Source organism: Xenia sp. Carnegie-2017, unplaced genomic scaffold, assembly GCF_021976095.1.
Source record: "Xenia sp. Carnegie-2017 unplaced genomic scaffold, XeniaSp_v1 HiC_scaffold_16, whole genome shotgun sequence".
NCBI classification, from domain to species: Eukaryota; Metazoa; Cnidaria; class Anthozoa; order Malacalcyonacea; family Xeniidae; genus Xenia; species Xenia sp. Carnegie-2017.
In genome coordinates this window covers 1722239-1742933 of record NW_025813469.1, presented here as the reverse complement: position 1 = coordinate 1742933, position 20695 = coordinate 1722239, and the positions used below count along the sequence as shown (strand labels likewise).

Genomic DNA, 20695 nt, shown 5'->3' with positions numbered 1-20695 from the left:
AGGTTGTCAAAACGTCAGTCAACAACAACAAAAACAGTCCTTCTCAGGACTTTATTAACCTGGACGATCATCATTTACAAACATGTAACGATACTCCCGGGCTCAAACCATTTACTTTGCTAATCTTTTCATTTTTTCGATTGGTACTAATCTCGCGCGTGCGCATTTTTGTTATTTACAGCGCACTTGCTGCCTGCTTTCGGCACACGAGGATTTTTTCTCACTCGTGACAAAAAATATAAAACTCGTTTGATATTTGACTCATCTGTTACGAATAATATATTAATCCTTACACGGTTTTATGCACATGAAAAACATGTGACTTGGACGAGATTTGAACTCGCACCTTCGGGATACTAGTCCGGGATAATAACAAATGTTGTTCTAAACTTCCGCGCACACTAGGAACTTTTGTCGATCACACTTGTCACAAATAACAAGTACGCGGCAAGTTCACCAGTGTGCGGGGCGGGCTTTACGTTCTTGTTGTCATACAAGTCGTGTCCATGATCATGTGTTAAAATAATCAAAATGGCCGACGAAGAAAGTTAGAAACATAGTCTGAAATTACCAGAAATCACTTCAGAAGTGGGACAGTTTTCTAAGGCTGGTGATAGTGTTCAGCCAACGACACTGATGGATAATAAGGCGGAGAAAGGTAATTTTAGCTAATAATTCATTTTTGTGTGAATAATTGAACTTTTCTTTGAACAAACCATAGTTTGAAAATATAATCCTTAAGTCAGCAGAGGACGGGATCTGTAGCCTGAAGTGATAAATAAATTTGTACGAAAATGACTCTCTACGATGCATATAAAATTAAAGTCATTGAAAATTAATAGTTTCCTCAGGCACACGTGATGTTTAAAATCTTATTCATTCATCTTATTGTTTACTCTTTAGTTTTTACTGAGTACACTAACGTAAACTAAGACAGTGAGACTGACTAAAAATTACAAATCACTCACAAAGACTCAAATGTCAAGTATAAAAGCATAAAGTGAATACTAGCTAGAAAAAGAGAAAACAATTTTCTCTTTAAGAATTTCTGCTCCTACTTGTTTCTATCATAACATTTCAAACATGGCAAACACTTTGATTAACCTTACTTTATTTCACTTTTTATACATATGTTCTGTTTTAGATTTGTCAGTGGCTAATGGCAATGAACAGTCAATCAAAGAAACTAATACTGCTGGTATGGATTAAAAATAAGTTTGCTTTTATTTGTGTGATGTAGTCATTGCTGGTTAGGCTTATGATCACACTTTATCAATGAAAACGTCAGAGAAGTTTGTGAGAAGTCTTGAGCATGTGCAAACCGTCAACCTTTGCATAAACTGGTGCTAAGACAGTGAACATCTTTGATTTCTTAAATGAACAATTGAAGTGCATGCTTGTACACATGCCATGGAGAGTAAATACTGATGTACTTTGCTTCATCTCTGTAAAGGTTTACCTACAGTGCTTCTTCACAATATGACACAAAAGCTTATAAGGATGCAGGTTGCAGGTAAGGAAAGATATTTCTATGGTGTAATTGTGTTCAAATGTTTCAATGCAACATGTTTTTGGTACTTTTGTATGTTGTGTTCTCTTGTGTAATTTAGCTATAACGACCTCCTTTAACAGATGTTTTAAAAACATTTTGCTGAGGTATCCTGATGGTGGACAAATACTTAAGGTAACAAAATATCACTGAATGATGACCACTTTTAATTACTAGCTTTATGAGTGATTATTTTTTCTTATTCTCATTGTCTACTTATACTAGAACTCTAAAAAATCTAAAATATTAATTGTGATTTGAAATGTTTGAAGGACTATTCCAAGAAAGACTTTATATTCCAAGACCTGATAAATTTTCAAAGAATTGATAGATGTCCTACAATTTAACACATATTCCAAGAGCAGGTACTAATTCTAAAAATTTTTGTTGATATTCCATGTGCTTTCAAGTTCAATAATGGTGAAGAAATTTGATATAATATTATTTGCTTTTAGATTGGAGCTTTTTATTATCATTTTTGCATATCTATATATGTATATTTTAGAATAATTTTGGTTTTGTTTACATAGTCACCTACTTGTCAATATAAGCAGAGGCAAAACCAGAAAGCTAATTTGGGGGTGGGGTGTGGATAATGATATTTTCAGCTCTGCCCAACTGATTTGTTTTGAAAGGAATTAAAATTTCCGTGAAGTCAGTCAGAAATGAATATTGAATATCATCCCCTCCCCAATTAGCATGCTAGCTTTAGAGAGATTTAGAATATTCAACGTTGACTGTGTTAACCTGGCATCTTTGCAAACAGGTTGCTTAACCCATATCTCAGTTATTTATTTAAAACTCTGATCGGAGATTCATTGCTCTTTAACTTTTGCAGTTACATTATCTGTAAATAATCTTTTTTTCATTTCCCGCTCTAGTTCTTTTTGCTGCTTTGGGTCAACGACTTCCTGATCCAATGGCTCAGCAAATATCCTTGGTGCTAGAGTGCTTGTCCATAACATGTAGAAAGCAGGCCCTGGTGCAGACTGAAATAGAAAAAACATAACCAATGACTAGAATGAATGTTTCCTCTTCAATTGCTTGTGTTTACGTTCAAACACTACGAACTATTAAAATAAGAATAATTTCATTACCGTGGCGGCCGCCATTATTTTGATATAAAAAGCTAACGTTTCTTTATTTCCTTGCAATATTTCTTTCCTTCCTTTGGTCGGCTGCTTGCCTTTCGTGGCCTAAAATTTCATGAAGCATCCTGTCGTTGACTATCGTCTTATTGAAAAATTCATTTATATTTCATATAAACAAAACCTTACCGCCATGTTTCCTAGTTCGTTACCAATCTCTTTATCTAGCGCAAATGGAAAGTGACTTATGAATATGAAACACTGTACAAGCACGTGCTTCGACAGAATCGACACATCCCATGGAAGGAGAGTACGTAAGTACTTTACGTCGTCTCTTTGAAGGCTTACCTGCAGCAATTGTTCTTCACAAATGAAGTGAATTGTGAGAGGATGCCGGTTACAGGTAAGGAAAGATATTTCTATGTGCAAATGTTTCAATACAACGTGTTTTCGGTACTTTCGTTTTCTCATACTACAATATACTACTTCGGTACCAAAGCATATCTCATTTTTTACTCCTCATTTGCAAGTATTTTGTACGTATTCTCTTGGAAAACAATCGATAAGATTAATTTTCCAAGAAAATCAATAAGGATTTGGCTGTAAAAGTTGGGTCACAAGCGTGAAATTGTGGGCCATTTTGCCATGTAATTATTTTCGTATTAAAACATCTTCAAACGCATCTATTCGCTAAATATATCAAATCAACTTTGAGGAAAAGATTTTGAAATCTTTGCCATTGAAACTACTTGTAATATCCTTCTTAGTCCAAAGGTCAATAAATTTAAGGACGTTGAAATCTTCAAATAAACAGTGGTGTTGATGTACTAATGTTTTTTATGCCGACAAAATGTTTGAAATACTGTAGCACAAAGCAGTTATGCGTCTGCCGATTCGTTTTTGGGACTGTATGCTATCCAATTTGTATGCGCAGTCGACACACAATTTTCAATGTTGCTTATAACTATTCCAATATGACTATTCTACATCACAAATAAACATTTCGAGCTTTTACATTCACAGAAAGCGACAGAAGGACTGACTTTTCAACGTGTCACAACTAATAAAATATTAACATAAGTTCCTATTTTCGTTCTTTCATAAGTTCCTAGTTTAAAATAACAATTATCTATTACTTATTTACACAAGTTCCGACAGATACGTTGTACTAGTGCTTTTTTGCATTTTGTAAATTTAAGTTGTTGGATTTGTTGGGTGTGGTTCATTGCATGAGATAGTCAGGATGGAGTTGTAATTGAGTCATGATATATTTTTAGGTAGAGTTTTTGGTCAGGAACGACCTCCATTGACAGATATTTTAAAAAACATTTTGCTGAGGTATCCTGATGGTGGACAAATACTTAAGGTAACAAAATATCACTGAATGATGACCACTTTTAATTACTAGCTTTATGAGTGATTATTTTTTCTTATACTCATTGTCGACTTACACTAGAACTCTATAAAATCTGAAATATTGACTGTGAGTTGAAATGTTTGAAGGAAAATTGCAACAATAACTTGATATTCCAAGAAAAGGTAGATATTTAAACTACTGGTAGTCATTCCAAGAATTAGTAGATATTCCAAGAACTGGTTGTAATTCCAAGAGAATTTATTCGTATTCCAAGAATCGGCGGATATCAACGTGGACATTCGAGTGTTGATGTCCTTCAAGGTCATTAATTTGTGCACGTGCTTCATCGTGCTGGGAAAGCCAGATGTGCGTGCAATCATAATCAACGCATTTTTTAAGAAGTCATTTAGCACGTAGTTATTATGTTTTCGAAATATTTCTATCTTTTTGCCGATTCTCTAAAGAAAACAAAACAAAAACGCTGATCTTCGTAGACAATATGCTTTGTACACGGACATTAAATGCAATTCCTCGACGCTCTTAATATTTACAAAGGCAATTAATTACCATCAATAGCTTCTTTATAATATCCTGTGACACGGGCGTCAATTGAACGTTATTTTAGGATGACTGTTATTCATGTATTATGCCATGCCTGGCTAATTTTGTTCATGAACAATTTCACTTTCAAAAGAAATCAGCCTGCCATTGCAGAATGAATGAATATGCGTCCTTGTGTACAACGTGCGAAGTTCATTATAACACCATCGGTTATGGGTCTGTGCATGTGACATGCGCCCCCTTTGAAAGCCCTTTTAACTCCGTCTTGTTGGTTTCAGGAACTAATTCAAAATGCTGATGATGCGGGTGCAAGAGATGTGAAGATTTTATTTGATGCAAGCTCATTTGGCACGTCATCTTTGGTTTCACAAAACTTAGAATTATTTCAGGGATCTGCATTATATTTCTTCAACAATGCACTGTTTACTGAAGATGACTGGAAGGGCCTTCAGCGTCTCATGCGTAGTAACAAGAAAGATAAACCTTTAAAAGTGGGTCGGTTTGGAATTGGATTTAATTCTGTTTACCACATTACAGGTATGAGCTAACGATTTTGGCAAAATTTACACATTGATTGTGCAAAAGTGGGGGGTTGTGAGTGGCACTTCGATACTGTTTAAAACCTGTTCACAAACTGACAGAGGATGGAAAAATTAGTCCAGCTAAAAGTATGGACTGTTTTTTCAATCAGGAACACTAGAAGCGTTGTTAATTTACATTCACTTTACTGGGGCAACCTTTTTCCAGACGTTTCCATTTTAACATAAATGCAAAGTTAGTTCAGTGTTATTATAAAGATTTTCGCAAAAATATTGCATAAATTTCGCAAATTTGAATGATCTAAATGTTTCGTGAGAAAAGCTTGTTTCGAGCACAATATCCCATACCCCCCCCAAAAAAGGAAGTCGTAACCATAATCAGAACAAATTCGTCATGTTGTTTTACCAGGGGAGAGGTGGTGGCGTGAATGGCAATTCTTTCACAAAGTGGTGTATTTTAAACCATTCAAATCTGTTGTTGCTACATTTAATTTTGCAGAGTTATTTATTTCATTATGGTTGTTTAGATCTTCCCAGTATTGCGAGTGGCAACACAATTGCCTTCCTAGATCCACACGAGAAGTATTTTGTACGTGGTGAACCTGGGCAAGCATTTTCTTTGGAAGATCCATTACTTGACGAACATTTTGACCAATTTCATCCATTTCACAAAATTTTGGAGTGTGATCTAAGTCAAGGTATTCACCATTATGACGGAACGCTCTTTCGCTTTCCTTTACGAACTCAACCATCCGAGTTGTCACATAAGATCTACACCAAAGAAATGGTTATGTCTCTTTTTGAGTCTTTTCGAAATGAAGCTCATGCTATACTTCTCTTTCTGAAAAACATTGAATCCATAAGTCTTTATGAACGGGAAAATCATGGCGAGATCGTCCATCTTTTTACTGCTAAAATATCTGAAGAGTCAAGAAATGAAGTAAGAAAAAGTAGACAGGAATTGATTCAGGATATCTCTGTCGACTGGAGTTTTGCTGCGAGAATGACTTTTCATCGCATGAAAATTGAAATACACTGTCCTGATAAAGAAATTGAAATAAAAGAATGGTTTTTGGCAAATCAAGTCGGAACCAGCGATGAGCAACTTATTGAGCTTGCAAAGAATTTAAAGCTACTACCTTGGATTGGCATCGCTTTTCCTGTAGATATCAAAAACAACGACTTATCTTTTCTTGGAAGAATTTTCTGTTTTCTACCTCTTCCACCCGAATCAAGAACAGGTTTGCCAGTTCAAGTAAACGGTTTCTTTGGACTTACTGACAACAGAAGAGCTTTGAAATGGCCCGGACCTGATTGCTTAAACGATGAAACAGCCCAATGGAACCAGCATCTTCTTGAAGATATGGCTAGTCATGTTTATGCTAGTCTTGTTGTAAACATTGTGAGAGATTGCCATGGAAAAGATTCGCCAGAATTGACCGCCAAGATTGTATATGCCTCTTTGCCCGTGCTTGGTGATGTCCGACCTGAATGGAAGTGTATCATACAACCATTACTTTGTTCAGTTTTAGTCAAGAAGATATTTTTTACCATGCTGATAAATGACCATCGTTGGGTGGATCTTGGAGAAGCTGTACTCGACCGTTTGAATGTTAGGGAAGAAATGAAAGAGGCCGTTTTGTTTACATTACTCAGCGCTGGAGAACCTGTCATTACAGTACCTGAGCATGTGCTTCAAGTAATCGATGAGTTTCATGAAAAATGTGGTTGGAAAAGCCTTAAAAGTGTCACCCCAGAGTATTTGTGCAACGTGCTGCGTTTGCATTCTCAATTTCATAGCAATGAGATGAGTTTTGAAAAGAAATTGCTTTTATTGGAATATGTGTTGTTTAATGTTCCTGATAACATTAAAGATCTTTGTGATGTACCTCTGCTTCCATTGGAAGATGGAAATTTCCTGACTTTCTCGCGTACAAACGTGGACAAAATCTTCATTTCATCTCATCGCCATAGTGCCGATCTCCTACCAAATATGAAGCACCGCCTTTTATTGAGTAGTCTTCCCCGTGAAGTGAAGATAAAACTTGATGAAGTTGGTAGATCTCAATACACCCAATTACGTCATCCTACTCCCGAAGACATCAAGCATTTACTGTGGCAAAACTTTCCCCTTGATTGGGCAAACGACTCTTACAGCAAACCAGAATCTGTCTATTGGAATCCAGAGATTGAAGGGCAACCCACACGATCTTGGTTAGAACTGGTATGGAAGTGGATTAACGATAATTATCCTGATCGTCTTAACGAGTTTCAAGAAATGTACCTTATTCCTGTGACATGGACTGTTCCATCCAAAATGGCAAAGCTGTCTTATCATTCATCCATCATTCTTGATAAACATCCTTCGTGTTTCAATACACTCTCTAATAAAGTTAGCGATCTTATAAAACGTTCAGGTTGTATTGTGGTGCAAGAATTACCATCTTTTGTGAAACATAATCAACTTCTACAATATGTATCTCTACCTACACCTAACGGGATCCTAGAAGTTATGCATCGTGTTGGAAAAAAAGTAATTGATCAACTTTCTATGATGTCAAATGAAATCAAAGACGAAATCTGTTCCGTATTTTCTAAGCTGGATAATATTGAAACGACTCATGTATCATTCATTCAGTCTTTACCCATATTCCAAGCACTAAATAGAAGCAACTATCTCTCCTGCATTGACTCCAACGGACAATTTCACTTGGTTGCGCCTCCTAATCTGTTGTTGCCTGGAACTTTTCATTTTATCAATCGAGAAAAAATTATATCATCTTCAAAGACGGACAGTCATGGTCTTCTATTGAAACTTGGCGTGAAGGTTGAAAGTAATGCAAGTTTACTCATGCATCACTTGGAAACATTTTTGGATTCTGACTCGAGTGATGGCTATAAAGATGACGTGGTACTTTGGATTTTACAGAAAATTGAGATGTTTATACAGGAAATACCTGCATTCCTAGAATTTATTCGTAGAGTGCATTCCATTCCAACTGCAAGCGGACGAAGGATGCCACCAAGCTCACTTTTTGACCATTCTGACAACATTTTAATAAGAATATTCTCAAACGATCAAAGCGTCTTTCCAACAGATCATTTTTCACATATAGTTAACAAACGCAAACAGGATCTTAAAATTCGACGCCGAGATGATTTAAAACCTGATGATATTTTGGGTTTACTGAGAAAGGGCTCTTCGATTTCTTCGGATCAAGGTCTGGCGCTTGTTGAACTTTTCAATCAGCATTTACATCTGTTGAAACAATACACCTCCGATAGAAGGCAGTTGGGACGTGTTTTAAATGGGTTGTCATGGCTACCTCGCGTTTCTGATCGTCCTAATACGTACCCAAACTTTATGCCCTGGTACGAAGGTGACCCAGTGTGTTGTCCAAACACAATGTTGCCTGATTCTTGGTCCTTTTTGGTTGGTGCAACTGCTCCTATTTTTAAACAGCAGCTCATTTCAAGTGAAGTTAGAGGTATTGGTGATTTTCTTTTGTTTCCAGTTGAGTTTTTCAGTATTAGAATGAAAAGGTCTGTAGAAAATTCATTAGAGGGTATTTATCCGTATATTTAGATGTAGGTCCACTGAACATAAGGATGAAATGAAGGTGTTTTTCTCTTGCATGAGATTCGGTCGATAGTCAACATCGACACACCATAACGACCCCTTTCCCATTGCCTGTTGTAAAATATTGACATTTTCATAAAACCACACTCTTTAGAATTTCTTTGATGAGAACATAAATATACGGATTTCTTTTGAAAGTTTTTCTCACTGATTTCTTTTGAAAGTTTTTTTTTCAACGGAAACCAGTCGGGCACAGCTGCAGGGGCCGCGGAAGTATCTCAAAAGTGGGGGGGCACTGACCGAAAAGGGCATGTGAGTTTGCAGCCTACTGCTTTAATCATGATTAAGTTTCAAAGTCTGCAAAATATTGGTAGACATTCTTAGAATGCTATGCGTATTCTCTACTGCTCGGCGTGCGTGCTAACAAATTGAACTAAGAAGACTACATGAACAATTTTATTAAGTATGCAATGCGTTGCCGTAGAATTTATAGTCTCATGTGGATCATAAATTGCGACTTCTCATTGGTTAATTAAGTTACTGGGCGGACGTCTGCAAAGACAACCCCAATCGACAAACGCGATTTTTGATCCATCTGGGTAATCAAGATCAAAAACTAAGCTATAACTGATTTCGTATGATGCCGACAGACTTTGTTCTACTCTCGGGGCTACATGTATCTAAGAAAAACTTCTCCAGTCCAATTTTACCTAAAACAAGGGCGTTTCTACACCATGAAAAAGGGCACTTTCATTCCAGGAAAAGGGCACATTTTTCCCTGTTGCAAAAAGTGGGGGGGCACTTGCCCCCAATGCCCCCCCGGTTCCGCGGCCTCTGCACAGCTGAATATATTAATATACACACTCACCACCCACCGTTAAAGTTTTAGTTACGCCCTAAAAAAACGAAGTATAAAATTCATAAATAAAATGAAGGCTAACTTTCATGAGAAATATTGTTTTTGGAAACGCATCAGCCCCTCACGTTATCCCTGCGTAATATCTTTTTATAGATCTCGTGACTGTTTCTACAGCAGCTCTACAAAATTCATGGAATAATGTTTTCCAACAATTAAAAATTGCAGTCCATTCTTGGTCTAATAAAGAAACAACCCCTGTTGAAGTTGCCAAATTTCACGAAATGATTAAAAGTGAGTGCAAATGTTATGACTTCATAAGGGGAGGGGATGTATTTACTATTTACGTTGTTTTGGCAAAAAAATTTTCAACAATGATTATACTTGATTTATAACCATATATACCCCCCTTAGGTATTTACTTAGAGATGTCAAAGTTATCCACGGATATGGTCGCGAAGTTCTTGAAAACCCATTCTCTTGTACAGTGGGTGTGGCATGGAAATGGCTTTACAGCACCGGAAAATGTTGCATTTGAATCGCCCTTCCCCAAGAATATCGATCTTCATCCTTACTTGTTCTGCCTTCCTAGAGATTTATTTGTTGTGAAAGACTTCTTAGTTTCCCATGGAGCAAAGCTCAGTTTTGACGTTAAAGATTTGCTAAATTGGATGCAAAATATCAAGAAGAGACATGACAGCTCTAAAAATGTACCGCATGATGAGGTGATGCACGACTTAGATCAATGTCGCACTGTATTGGAATGGATAGCAAGGCACAATGCTGTATTATCAGAGGATCTACGTAGGAAACTTCTTATTCCTGTTCAGACAAAGCCTGACAAATTAAAGCTTGAACCGTGTCATACATGCACTTACTGCGACCGTGAGTTCTTAAGACGAGGTGTCTCCGAACATCAATTGTCTATTAAATCTCACTTGATTCATAAAGCTATCCCCGATGATTTGGCATGTCGTCTCAAAGTTCCACGTCTGTCTAATTGCCTTGCTGGAGCGACTTCAATTGGTATAAATTTTGAAGAAGCCGGTCAGTACGAACCGCTGACCACACGTTTACGAAATATCCTACAGCAGTATAAAGAAGGTGTCGCCATTTTCAAAGAACTTATACAAAATGCAGATGATGCTCGAGCGACGAAGGTGTGTTTCGTTATCGACTGGCGAAATAATTCTTGTGAGACTTTACTTTCAGATCAACTATCACCTTGCCAAGGTCCTGCTTTGTATGCTTATAATGATGCCATGTTTTCGGATGATGATTTTAGCAACATAAGTAAACTTGCTGGTGAAACAAAGAAAGAAGATTTGGAGAAAGTTGGTCGTTTTGGTTTAGGCTTTAACTCTGTTTATCATCTTACTGACGTTCCGAGTTTTGTTAGTGGCAAAAATCTTGTTATTTTTGATCCAAATATGAGTCATATTTCCGACTTGATTGACAGCAAGTCCAGACAAGGTGGATTGATGTTGAGTTTAGCTGACAACAGTCATGTCTTATCTGCATTTCCTGATCAATTCTTACCTTACCATCAACTCTTTGGCTGTGACATGAGCGGTGACAATGCATTTTATTTTCCTGGAACGTTGTTCCGTTTTCCATTTCGCACCAATGTGCAGGCCCGAACGAGTGACATTTCAAAAGAACCATATACCCAAGAAAACATTAAAACCTCGTCAAATCATTAAAAAAGGCCTCCTCGTCGCTTCTTCTGTTTGCTCAAAACGTTAAGGAAGTTAAGATGTTTGAAATACTGAAAAATTCCAATCCATCGTCGTCTTTAACTCATCCATTAATTACTATTACAAAGACAATTGAGAAAACATTGTTTTCAAATTTGAAGAACGGCGAATCCATGTTGAAAAGTTCGTCAGATTGGTTTCGTCAAAATAGATTGGGAAACACTTCCTACGGAAAGTCCAAGGTGTACCATGTTGATCAGTATGAATGTTTGCTTTGCAAAAGCTGATTTAAGCGATGTATCAAACCCTTCTCAAATGTCAGAAAAATGGCTGGTCAACTCCTGCACTGGCTGTAGATCGTCATTTCAAGTTGCACGAAGTAATGAAGGTGTTAGAAACGGTGTAGTTCCAGTCACAGGAGTTGCTACGAAAATAGATTTCTCGAATTGTAACGATGTTAAGATTCAGTCTGTACCTGGGGAAGTGTTTTGCTTTATGCCGTTGTCTATAGAGTCTGGTCTTCCTGTTCACGTCAACGGTTCGTTTTCTGTTTATTCCAATCGCCGACGATTGTGGGAGGAAGGTGTTGGTGAAGATCAGTTGTTCAAACCTTTTGAAGCAAAATGGAACGAAGCGTTGATGGAAGATTCGTTAGTACAAGCTTATTTTGATTTACTACTGATGCTTCAGTCTTACAATGCAAAACAATATGAATTTCATTGCTTATGGCCAAATCCAACGAAAGTGCACCACCCCCGAGCCTGGAGGCCATTTCTTCATTCTTTCTTTAACAGGATAATTGACGAAGAGGTATTCCAATGTAGAGGAAAGTGGACAAAACTTCAAGATTGTCTCATTCTTGATCCCAAACTTAGCAAGCAGAAAGAAAGTGTCGCCATCATGAATCAGTTAGGTGAAAATGTTTTATCGATTCCTCAAAATGTCATGGAAGCTTTTCACAGTTGTGGAAGGGCAGCATTCATCAATAGCCGTTTGTTGACCGAAGATAAATTCTTGAAGGAATATTTTTTCCCAAATGCTTCATGTATTTCAACAGAATTAAGAAGTTCCGTTCTCGTTCATATTCTTACACGTCGACTGAAAAAACATCGCGATTATGATGATCTTTTGAAAACTGTTCCCTGCTTCAGTTGCTCCGTGGATGGCATGATTCTTCGTACATCGAATGAGCTTGTTCATCCCACAGGAAAAGCTGCCTGTCTGTTTTATGAACATGATAAACGATTTCCGTTGGACGATCGACTTCTGGAGAAGGAGCTAGCCATGATGTTGGAAGAACTTGGCATGATTATCGATTTTCTTCCTTGGAGCAGTTTGTGTGAGAGAGCAAAATCAATCTCTGATCAGCGTGATATTGTTAGAGTAAATTTGATGATCAAGTTTATGAACGATATGCCATCTGATGCCTCCATTTCAGAAGAAGATGAAAGAAAATTACGCGAAACTCCTTTTCTCCCAATTCTATCAAAGCCAAGCGATTATCCGTTCTCGTGGAAATTTGATCATTGCCTTGGAATGCAGTTTGCTGATGCTACTTCTCTTCATTTGGAAAAGTATAAGTATCTTGTTGGCACCAAATTTCTTATTTTAGATGAGTCGTCAAAAAGTGTATGCGCGCCAAATCTGTCTTTGAAAAAGATTCTCCGAGTTTCATCGAAACAGCCAAAAATTTCTGATGTTATTGAGCAACTTGATTTGATAATTATGTCAACGATCCATCTCGCTGATGAACAGAAAGAAAAATTATGTTTTACAATCTATGAGTATTTTCAGGGTGTAGTTATTACTAATAATGGAAAAAAAGATCAAAGTTGGCTTCGCGAGCAATTAGAATCTAGATCTTGGCTTTTCGTTAAAGGACAACTGGTGAATGCTGCACAGGTTGCGCAAGACTGGAATAAGTATGATGCTTCTCCTTATTTATTTTCTTTACCTTTTGTTTACAAAACTAAGTTCAGAATTCTTGTCAATTGGTATGGAATAAAGAAGAGTTTTTCCGAGGAAGACTTCGTAATGGCCATGAATCGCTTAAGAGAAAATACTGCGTCTAAAAAACTTTTGGACAAAGAAATTGATACTCTCGTTGTGCTTGCTGAAGAACTAGTCAGTTTATCGGGTGGTCAAAGTAATTATGAATTGCCACTGCCAGATGAAGATGGTAAACTACATAATGGCAGTGAACTTGTGATCAATGAGACACCATGGCTGGAGATTGATGGTAGATATAAACGTGTCCATCCCAAGATACGTTCACAACTAGCATACTATTGTGGTGCTAAAGAACAAAGAGAGGCTGATCTGGACCACTTTTCTCAACCAATTGGTCAACCGTTTGGGCAACATGAAGAGTTAACGGATCGCTTAAAGAACATCTTACGTTCCTATCCTGCAGACATTGGAATATTGAAAGAACTTCTTCAAAACGCAGACGACGCAAAAGCCAGTGAAATTCATTTTGTTTTTGATCCTCGCAATCACAAGAGTGAACGCGTGTTCTCAGATAAATGGAAAGATCTTCATGGTCCTGCAATATGTGTTTACAATGATAAGCCTTTTACCAAGGATGATATACTAGGTATTCAGAAACTTGGTATTGGAAGCAAAGTAGACGATCCTCTGAAAACAGGACAATATGGTATTGGGTTTAATGCAGTTTATCATCTCACCGATTGTCCATACTTTATTTCAAACGATGAGGTAATTTGTGTTTCTGACCCACACAGATGGTACGTCCCCAATGCAACGCAAGAACATCCTGGGAGACTTTTCAACAATCTCAATGAAACGTTTAGAAAAAATTACGATGATGTTTTTTCCTGTCTTCTGGGTGATCTTTTTGATCTTAAAGGAAGTACGATGTTTCGATTACCATTACGAACAAAAGAGCAATCCAAGATCTCTACTAAACTTTGGAGCACAAGCGCCGTGACAAAGTTGTTTGAGAGTTTTCGTCTGTCTGCAAAAGATATGTTGCTGTTCTTGAATAACGTTACGAAGATCTCGATATCGGAATTGAAGAATGGAAATCTCGAAACTTATACAGTGAAGTGTGAAGTATCTGATTTAAGTAAACGATCTCAGTTTCACGAGGCAATCAAGACTTGCAGTACACTACCAACTCGTCAATTGTGTAAAATGCAAAGTTTTCATTACGTAATGAAAATATCTGATTCATTGAATGTAAAAAAGGATTGGTTAATTGCACAGAGTTTGGGCTATTTAGATTTTGATAAAACGTCAACGATTCCTGAGGGCCAAGGAATGGGCTTGCTACCTCGTGCAGGTGTTGCTATCCACTTATCGAACTCTGACGCTCCATTTCGACATTCTATATTTTGTACGTTACCATTGCCAGTTTCGTCAAAATTTCCTGCGCATATCAATGGTCACTTTGCTCTTGACTCTGCTCGTAGAAATGTTTGGCATGACACCAGGAGTGGCGATTTTCGGATGCTTTGGAACAGTTTCATGAAACGTCATGTAATCCCTCCGTTGTATGCATTAGCCATGACACTTGCGAGGAACCATATTGAAGGCTATCATCATCAGTCCGATTGTATGGGAAATTTTCCATCACCGAAAGATGCAGAAAATGGTTTGAAATGGTATCATAAATTATTTCCATCAATTTCAGACCTTGATGCTGAATGGAAACCAGTTGCTGAAGTGCTTTACAAATATTTGTTGCCAAATCACGCCATTTTACCAATTGCTTTGTCAGTTCCAAATTGGAGAAAGTCTCGTGAATGTTTGTCAGCAGGATCTTCAGAAGATGACATTGCCCCGGTGACAGTAAATTGGCGTACACTAGCAAAGGCGTATTTTTGTTCTTCTGATATATCGTTCCCGCTTGCAAAATTACTTTTGAAAATCAAATTTCCTCTTCTTTCACACACTCCTTATGAAGTGCACAAAAGTTTCAAAGAAGTTGGAAAGTTGCAAGACATAAGTCCTGAAGCATTGATTGAATTTTTGAAGCATCAAGTTGAAATCGCCAATCAGTTACCCAAGGCTGTGGAACAGACTTTGTTTCGAGAAGAAAAAAATGTTTATGAAATTACACGCTATTGTGCTCAAGCAAGTCAAAATGGAGATGGATATTTTGAAAATCTTCACGGACTTCCTTTGCTTCTCACGAAAGATGGCTTCCTTCGTTGTTTTGATCAAAATATGCCGGTGTTTTGCAGCAAGTTCAGCGACCTCGTATCTTTTCAGTCCAATCTGTTTGTGACCAGTTTACTGCAAAGCTTTTACTCAACTTATCTAAACAAATGTCATGACGTGTTACGTGAGTTTCATTTGTCAGACCTTGCTCAATATCGTGAAAGGCTTTATCCGTCTTCTTGGATCCATTCTATCGTGCATCAGCCATGGAAACCAGATGAAAGCAACAACGAACATCCTAAAAAAAAATGGCTGGTGTTGCTTTGGAAATTTATTGTTAACGAAGTCAAAGATAAAAGGGTTTCGAATAAAGTAAATTGTCATATTCTTGAATGCATAAGAAATTGGCACATCATTCCAACGACAAATGGTTGTCTTGCTCCTCTTTCCCAAGGAAAAACCGTTTTGAATGTAAACAGTGAGCTCAGTCCTGATTCATTCTCAGACAGCGTCATACGAAGTATTTTAGTAAAGCTGGGTTGTCCACAGTTCGATAAATCCATAATTGATTCAGTGTTTACAACGCGAGAAAAACTAGTCGTTGCTGTTTGCCGACATTATCTGGCTCTAGTTCAATCGACAAAAGATGTACTTGGACTATTGTCTACATATGTTAATAAAAGCAATAAAATCTCGTTAAGGGATGATGAAATTGAACGATTGCTTGTATTTTTTCAAACCGATTTAACTACTTTGCATACCTCAACTCTACGTAACCTTCCATTCTACCAGACCATCCATGGAACATACACCTGCCTTTCAGGAAATCATACAGTGTTTGAGATACCCGAAGATTTTCCTAAAGATGATCTTGATGTCTTATCGCAGGTAGCGCACATTATTACTTTACAATCCGCTCCAAAGTTAGGAGAATTGTACCGATATATTGGTGTAAAGACGGCTTCATCTGTGGAATTTTACAGTGATATCGTGTTAAAGCATTTCCATTATTTGACTGAACAAGGAAGAATTAACCATTTGAGATTTATAAAAGAACGTCTTATTTACGGCAATAGTGGGAAAATGTTATCGGTGATCTTAAAAACGTTACCATTGATTCCGGATCGCAAAGGTGTTTTACATCTAGCAAATTATTTCTACGAACCAGACAACATAGTTTTTAAGAATTTTGTTCCTGAAGACAGATTCCCCGCCAGTCCGTTTAATTTACTAGAATGGAGAAATTTCCTTGTGGATATTGGCTTGCAGAACGTGGTTACTAAAGAATATTTTGCTAGTTACGCCAACCAGTTGCAAGAAAGAGCTCGCAATGTGTCAGATCGAACTTCGCTTGAGGGAGTGGAAATTCTTGGAAAGTCAAAGATTCTTGTTTCACATTTATTTCAAAATACAAGTTTGCATGAGCCACATTTTCTCTCCAACATCTCTAACATCAGTTTTGTTGCTACTGCAGTTACACCAAAGGTATATCTTGATATGGGTCCAGCACACATCCAAACCATTTTGACATGTTACAATCGTTCCGTACCTCAACACCATTCATTGTTAACTTGGTCAAGTGCATCGGTTATTGCTTCGTCGGCATTACCTCACGGTTATAGTAATGTGGCAAAGAATCTTGGTGTGTGTTCCAATCCTCCTTATGAATTTGTTGTGTCTCATCTCAAGAATGTTTCTGGTCGCTTTTCAAGTTCAACAAATAAGGAAATACCGGAGACTTTGTTCAAGCCTCTGGAAGATGTGATGACAAACATCTATAGCTTTTTCAAGGATGTATGTCCTGAACCTTGGAAGCACTCCACTGACGATTTCAAACGTTGCTGCAATGCTCTTCGTGATTTTTCAGTGATTTTAGTAGACAAGAACACGTTTGTGCGCGGTAACCAGCTTGCTTTCGAGCATGTTTGGCACGATCTTAAACCCTATTTGTTTAAAGTTCCACGTCACCTGCAGCACTTTGAGCATTTTTTAAAAGGTCTTGGAGCTCAAGAACATCCTTCACCTCAGCAGTATGTATCAGTTCTTCGAATGATAAAGATGAGTTGTGGGGAAAATAAAATGCATCCGAATGAGAATTCAGCTGCAATCTCTTCCACTAAAGGCTTGTTTATTCGTTTGAAGAGGCTTCAAAATAAAAGTGATGCCAATCCTCTTGCTAATGTAGAAGATCTTTACTTGCCAACAGAAGGCAAATATCTGCTACGATCCACCACAGTTTTCGTAAATGACACCATGGAAAGAAAGGAGCGACTCGTTGATTTTTCTAGAGAATTACTTATTGATTTGACCATGAAAGATCATGAAAGTCCTGAGAAATTGGTTCAACTCCTCCCTCGTCATTTGCAAGTTCGAAAATTAAGCTCTATTGTACAAGAAGAATTAAGTCCTGCATGTGCTGACAGAACCTGCGTCCTTGATAGTTGTTACTTTATCAATCATTACCGACAACTTCTAGTTTCACGAGAGTTTAGTGAAGCGCTTGTACGACTTTATAAATCCCAGCAGGAGAAAGATAAGATACCTCCAGAAGTGGAAAAGGAACTGAGAAAGTTGGAAAGCAGCGTGGAATTTGTGTGTATGCAGAATATTGCTTTACGTCTTTTGAAAGTACAGACGAATGAGGTGATTACTGGAAGCGACTCAGATGTGTCCTGTTTCTGTCAACCGAACGAATGTGGATTTCGTATTCTTGTCAAACATGGTGGTGACGCCAATTCAAGTGTATTGCACGAACGATTAAGCTCATTTGTATCTTCCATCACTGGTAATTATTTGGAAGAAAAAAATTGGCGCTATCTTATGATGCTTCTTGATGCCCGCAGTGTCAGTGACCTCTCGCGAACATTGGACGATGCACGCATACCGCGTACTATCTCTGCCCCTTCCAGTCTTCCACCGCTTGGAAATGTAATTCCTGTGGAACTTCACTATCTTTTGAAGAATGACGTGAGGTTTGTTTTGCGTGAAGGCGAATTCGTTGGTTATGAAGTACAAGATGAAAGCGAGGTTAACGATTCTGTTTATATATTCGCAAAGATTATTGAACAGTCACAGCAAGGTAAGGAATCCTTAGATTAAATTGAAAATATAGCTCTTACACGTATAATTGCGTTTTCTTTATTATGCCAGGACAATAGCGATAAAACTGGAAACATCTTCGTTTTCAGTCAGTATTTTGAACGTTCTTTTCATCGATCATTCTATAATTTAAAATGTAACTGAGGCTATTGGTGTTATTTGGCTTGATCTTGTAATTGTATTAAAGTATTGGACTAAGTCTTCAATAAACACATTTGTTGTTTTATTTAGTTTTTGTAAACTGTCATATTTAGGTGATGGAAGGCTACAGTTAAATAGTAAGTATAAAATTGATGTTGGAAATGACGAACCAATTGAAGTCAGCAAATTCAAGCTTTTCAAGTTTGATCGTAAACAACTGGAGAGTACAAATGACCATGAGCAGGAAAATGCTCATCGAACGACGGGAAATGCTGAAATGGAGATTATGCTTTATGAAAATTTGTCAGGAGAGTCTTTTGATAACACAGCAAATGATACTAAATCAAATATTACATTGGAAGAAGCTAAAAAAGAAGTAAGATGAATAAAATTGTGATGAATAGAAAATAATATTTCTGAAGTGATTATTTTCTTAACTAGGTTGCAGAAGCTCTGGCCGAAATATGGAAACTACCAGAATCGGAGAGGAAAACAGCCATCAAACGTCTGATCCGGCAATGGCATCCTGACAAGAACAGTGATCGCAAAGAATTGGCTACTCAGGTTACACAATTCTTACTGAATGAAGTAGAGCGTTTGGAAAAGGGAGGAATTCCTGGCTATCAGGGACCTGAGGCTGACAACTCTCATCATGGCCCACAATTCTCTCCCCCGCCTCGTTCATCGGGTGGATTTTGGGATGGATTCTTTCAACGAGAGAGCGGAAGGTCAAGGAAACGTGAGAGAGGGAGGTCAACTGGTGACGATGAATATGAACCATCTAATCGTGCCGAGGCAAAAGTTTGGATGCGACAGTCTGAAGTAGATTTAAATGCAGCTAGAGTTCTATCTATCAGCGAAGAAGACACATTTTTCGCTCTGTCCTGTTTCCATTCTCAACAAGCTGTGGAGAAAGCATTAAAAGCTCTTATGTTCTTTAAAGGTCGCCTAAAACGAAGTGATTTAGAAGTTCACGATGTTATGGGATTGGCTTATCGTGCTGCTCAGATCAACGCACAATTAAATGAGGTGCCAAATTTGGTTATGACTTTTTACATTCGAAGATTTTACATCAACACACGCTATCCTCAGTACAGAAGATGGGTTATTTCAACTCCTCCTACAGCAATGTTCACTGAATCAGATGCCAACAACGCATTATCAAATGCTGAAAAAGTTTTATCTCTTGTTAAGCATGTCATAAGAAATGAATGATTTTTATTAATTTTGTATTCACTGTAACGAATTTTCTGATGAGTTTGATTTCGAACAATTTGAACACATAGTTTTGAACATTATTTGCCTACTTAGGCATGTATTAATAATTGTCACTTTTGCTGTTTTTGTTTTTTACCTTTTAAATTTATGTGTTCCTAGAACTGATAATTTTTATGACGCGAATAGATTTTCTACAATAAACTTTTATGTCTTAGTCTACAATGGAGATTTATTCTGCCTGTTTTTTTAGGTACACGTTATTTTATCTACATGTTATTTTTAGAGCTGTGTTTTAAATTAAGATCCTAAATGTTGTTTTATTCCAAAGCCATCATCAGAGTTTATATATAAATTTTGTTTCGGGAGGTTTTTCCCTTACGGATAACGCTAATCTTCATTTTTTCGATTGGTACTAATCTCGCGCGTGCGCATTTTTGTTATTTACAGCGCACTTGCTGCTTGCTCTCCGCACACGAGGATTTTTTGTCACTCGTGACAAAAATTATCAAACTCGTTTGATATTTGACTCATCTGTCACGAATAACAAATGTTGTTCTAAACTTTCGCGCACACTAAGAACTTTTGTCGATCGCACTTGTCACGAATAACAAGTACGCGCGGCAAGTTCACCAGTGTGCGGCCGGCTTTACGTTCTTGTTGTCATACAAGTCGTGTCCATGATCATGTGTTAAAATAATCAAAATGGCCGACGAAGAAAGTTAGAAACATAGTCTGAAATTACCAGAAATCACTTCAGAAGTGGGACAGTTTTCTAAGGCTGGTGATAGTGTTCAGCCAACGACACTGATGGATAATAAGGCGGAGAAAGGTAATTTTAGCTAATAATTCATTTTTGTGTTAATAATTGAACTTTTCTTTGAACAA

At 37.5% G+C, this 20695-nt stretch overlaps 2 pseudogenes; both read left to right on the top strand.

The window, feature by feature from the left end:
* Positions 1 to 351: 351 nt before the first annotated feature.
* LOC124437143 lies at positions 352 to 19807 on the top strand (annotated as a pseudogene).
* LOC124437142 overlaps positions 3446 to 20695 on the top strand; it is a 38596-nt pseudogene continuing 21346 nt past the window's right edge.